Raw genomic sequence first — 5,302 nt, 5'->3', positions numbered from 1 at the left:
ACCATACTTGAAAAATGAACCTAATTAAATCTCTATGACGAGGTGTTTTTTTTTTTTTAATGTGGAATAAAAGTACAGCTATATAATAATAAAATATGTATATATCTTGGTTAGAGTATGTGAATACTCAAATGCCACCTTTAAATGGAGAGTTAATAAACTCCCTGCACCCCCAAATCTAACTCTCCCCATTTAGTTGATTGAGTCACATGGTCTGTGGCCTGTGGCCCACACATCTGGATGAGATGGCAGGCTCTGGCCTGGAGATAAAGCATTTCATTTTTAAAGCTCCAAGAAGAGATGGGTGGTTGAATGCCTGTGCCTTCAGCAAAACAACAGGGTTAGGAGCCCAGTTATCTGCTTAGAAAGTGTTTTCTACCTGACAGTTTCTGTGCTTTTTTTTTAGCATGACTAAATCAGTGCCCTGGATGCTAGCTTGGTGTTATTTAAACCACTGAAGTGCAGTGGTAGAAAACTTAAGAGATTCAAGCCAAGCCATTTATGTCCCTGATAAACCCAGGTCAGCAGAAAACGACTTTCTTTTACCTTCTTATTTCCCCAGCCCAAGTTTTGTGATAAGAATATTTCTCCCACTGTCCAGGGATTTAAGGGGAGATTTAAACAAGGGATCATTGTCTTCTGACAATAGTAGAAGTCCTTTGGAAAATTCCTCAAGGAGACATCCAAGGACACCTAGGCTTGGGTTGAAGAGAAGGTGGGCAACTCTGGTTCCACAGTTTTCCCCTCAACACATAGATGGCTGCATACCTGAGAAACACGTTCCATAGAAGATTCTGTGCTACAGCTTGCAGTACCTGTGAGTAAGACTCATTCTCAGACTGGCCAAAATTCAAGGAGAGGTGGATGTGTAGAAAGACCCAAGAGAAAATATGCGCAACTATGATAACTGATAACTGCTGGACGAAATTGGTAGAGTCCTGTAACCATTCACAGGAGAGACAGAAGTCAGCCTGGAACAAAACAAGAAAGCCTCTGTGTGATATCTGGTGGGTACGCCTGTGGAAGGGGTTGGTGGAAGGTTGGGTGTGTACCGAGTCCAAGTGGAGGGAGACCATTTTCAAAAGACTATAATAAGAAACCACTGGATGTGACTGAGTCATGAGGTCACATGACTAGGTCTAGCTCGGCCTTTGCACTGTGTCTACTCTGAAACTGCTTTGATATGGATTTGTTTAAAGGTTTTTCTCAAAGCTTCATGGATTAGAAGCTGTTTTAATGTGGTAGTAGGAGATGGTAATCAGGAGGTAATGGTCAGGGGGAAGTGAGCAGATCACAAAAGGCAATACTGTCATGACTCATGATGTTCATGGAATTTCTAGTTCCCACAAGCCCGGAGTAGCAATGAAAATGATGAATGTCTTCTTACGGAGAAAAATCACATGATGTGTTTGGTCTTCTCTGCTCAACGTTTTTCTTCTTCCTTCCTTCCTTCCTTCCTTCCTTCCTTCCTTCCTTCCTTCCTTCCTTTCTTTCTTTCTTTCTTTCTTTCTTTCTTTCTTTCTTTCTTTCTTTCTTTCTTTCTTTCTTCCCTATGGTAGCATGTGGTGAGGCAGCATGGGAACTTCACCAGACAGATGGATGAATGAGCCTGATCTAGAACTTTTACCTCCAAAACTATATATAATCTGAATAAACCTCTTTATGAACATTCAACATATAGCATTTTATTGTAGCAACAACAAAGCTACACAGAAGACTTGTGAGAAATTAGGATGAATATTCACTGAAACAGTTTAATAAGAGTGCTGTTGTGACAGATAAATGTCAGAACTCTAGAACAGGAAGATATTTGTAAACATTTTAAGTAGACTGATGGGAGAATGTGTGGACATGAGAAATCAACTAGACAGCTATAACATGTTATTGAACTACAATGCAGACAGTGAAACTAAAATTTATATAATAAATAATATATTACATTTTAAGTTATAATATAATATATTAAATATTAAATTATATTATAATGTTTAAATGATATATTGTATATTATATTTATAAAATTTTGTTAGATTTTTTGTAATCTAAATTCTATCCAGTGGTATACTCTACTCATTAAGAGAAAAAGAAAATTCACTCAGAATTTAATGTAACAAATTCATCAAAACTCTAGGAATGGTGTTGGGTTACTTAAGAATAGAATTTTTACTATTTGACAATAGATAATGAAAATACTGTCAAATATATATATACATTTGAAACTAGATATCATAATAAAATAATGTAACACTTTTTGATGATTTGCAATTCTAAAACCTTCAAACTCATGACTTTAATATTTTAGCCATTTATGAAACCGTATTTCATCCAAGGTTAGGCAGTGAGAACCATTTCATTTCCTTTAACCTTTATATTTTTTGCATTAAATAAAATTGAACGTGATAGAAGTGCATAGAAGATTGTGTAGAAAATGACGAATGAGCATGAGAAGGGGAAAGCCATGTCTCCCTCTGTGAGGGTCAGAGGCTAGAGGACAAAGTAAGTCATTCATTTTTCCACTTTTTCAATGAGTTACTTGCTAAATACCATAAATGCATTTATGTTATTTTAGCAAAACCATGAGGCTTCTTTTAAAATATATTCCAAGTAATTATTTTGTCATTACTTGCCTACTTTTAATAAAATTAGAACTAAATAAAATGCAGTTTCACTAAGAGTTTCTACAAATTATGGTGAAATTAGCTCTACAATGTCATTAAAGACTGTGGATGGAAATGAGTGAATGAAGATCACTGGAAAAAAACAATTTCATCACACTTAATCCATTTATTGGACGGGTGCCCGTGAGTATTGTTATACTTTATGCACTGGTAGTGTAGGTGACGCTGTAACCAAATCTGTAAAAATCTCTGCCTACTCTTGGCGAAGCAGATACTCTACTAAACATAGATTGACAAAATACATGTTTAATGAGAAGTACTTTGGAAGAAGAGAGAGCAGGTCAGAGCTGATCATGAATGTTGTGTAATTGCAAAAGTGACATTACAGTTAGGTTCTGAAGCAAGCACGTGGTACAGCTATGAGAAGTTGGGGTGAAGAAGCAAAAATAAATGCAATACAAGCACTCTGCCACAGGGACATATTGAACAGGTTTCAGGGATGTAAAGTGGCCAGTGTCATTGGAAAAGATCAAGGAATGGGAAAAAAGTTGTAGCTGAAATTAGAGTGCCAAACAGGCATTCTGAGCTATTTTAATGGAATTCCCTTTTTATTCCAAAGACAGATCTTCAACATAATGACCTCCCCCTCCCCAAATAGCGTGCCTTAATTGTAATATTAAAATGTATTATTTTCATACAATAAGTTGATGTCATTTAACATGCATGGCTACATAACCACTATCACCAGTATAGAACAATTATCATTCCTGAAAATTCCCCGTATTTCTTATAGCCAATCTTATTCTACCTCAATGAACTATTCTCTATTTTTAAAAGTTTGCCTCTTCAAAGGGGCCATAAAGATGGTATGAAGAGTATGAGGCTACAGTCTGGCTTTTTGCCTTGCAATATATTTCATATTCATGTTGTTGATGTCAGTCATATCTTTCAGTTGCTGAGAATTATTGTATATATCACAACGTGCTTATTTCATTCCTACTTGAGTTACATATAAGAAAGCTTTTCATTACTGCAGCAAAACCACTGGAAGCAATCAACTTAAAAAGAGGAAATGTTTATTTCAGCTCCATGTCTTGAAGAGTTTAGTTCACACTTGATTCTGTTCCTCCTTGACAAGGCAGCATATCATAACTCAGACATTTATACATTCATAGGGGAATTTCCACATCAGAACCATGACAGGACTCCTTTTTGCTATTTCAAAATTTGATTACAAAATAACCAAATAGTCATGTACATTTTTACATGAAAATGAGTTTTTATGTCTCTGGTGAATTACTAGAAGTAAGTATTTGGAATGATATGATGTGCATGTATTTTAAATTTCTAAAACGTTGCCAGTTGTTTGTCCAAGGCACTGTTATCTGGCGATCCCATAAGCACTGTGTGAGAGCTCTGCTTCCTTCACATTGTCAGTAGCATTCAGTACTGATGACTCGTTAGTTTTGCTAGTCTTGTATGCGTAGTGTCTAACCTCTCTGTTGCAGCTCTCTAGTCAGCTGTACTTTTTTAAAAAATTAAGCATCGTGAAAGCTGAAGGACTAGACTAATAAATGCATGTTTACTGTTTATCTAAAACCATTTTTCCATTTACCAAATTTCAGAGCTTGTTTACCTTTTTTTCTCACTTGAAAAAAAAAAAACAAACACAGCAGACATTAGTAATTCCTCGTTGAACAGACAAGTCAACATGTTGTCTATTGGGAGCAAGTTTGTTCGTTTGTTTTCTGATGTAGCATTATTATCAGAGTGAAGAAATGAAAAAGTAATCTTATTTGCCAGACATAATTGTCGTTTCAGAGGTTTACTGCTGAATAAGTTCGTCCTTTCCAGCTCTTTCTAAATTCTAGCTGTCTGGTTCAACTCGGCTGTTCTGGCTCAAGCTTCTCTCCGAGGTGACTGATTCAACCTGGCTTCTCTCCACTTCTCACTGAATTGCTCTACTTGGAAAAACTGCCTCTGAGCTCCACGAACTGAAATGCCCAAACTCAACTGTACTTCCAAACTCTACTGTACTCTACTCTACTCTCCATGAATTCTACTATATTCCTCTACTGTACCCTCTTCCTTCTGTACTATCTGTCTGGCTTCTATCTTCCTCTCCATTGTCTCTGACACACTCTAACATCAACTCTCTTTCCCATGCTGTTCTCCTGAGAGTTGGGCATATCCTATCTCTGACTCACTCTGTAAAATATTTCTTTGTCTGTCCCTCAATCAGACTTCATTTTCAAACATGGTTGCTTCCTTCTACAAACTAACTTTACCTACATTGTTTGGGATTAAAGGTATGTAATAAGGGTGTTGTCTGTATTCCAGACAGAGGGATTAAAGGTATGTTGGATTGAAATTTGGCTACAAGAATTTAACGTCAGAACAGTACCGTCTACAATATATTAGTACAGTCATATATTTATATAATATCTACTGCCATTTTCTACTAATATGCAAATATCCAGTAAAGCCCTTTGAGTGAGTTTCCTGTGTGGAAGAGTTCTTCCCTCATTTTTCACATCAGGTCACTATGCTTTCGACTGAAAGCTGCCTTTAAAAGCAATTTTCAAGAAATGACCTGAGTATGCGTGTTTTACTTGCTTTTTCCTGTCTGTCTGTTCTCAGGACTTTGGGCTTCACCTTTTTCTAATGCCACTTCTTTCTCTAGA

The sequence above is a fragment of the Psammomys obesus genome, unplaced genomic scaffold (genome assembly GCF_907164565.1).
Source record: "Psammomys obesus unplaced genomic scaffold, mPsaObe1.curated_primary_1811, whole genome shotgun sequence".
NCBI classification, from domain to species: domain Eukaryota; kingdom Metazoa; phylum Chordata; class Mammalia; order Rodentia; family Muridae; genus Psammomys; species Psammomys obesus.
This window is presented reverse-complemented; position numbering follows the sequence as displayed.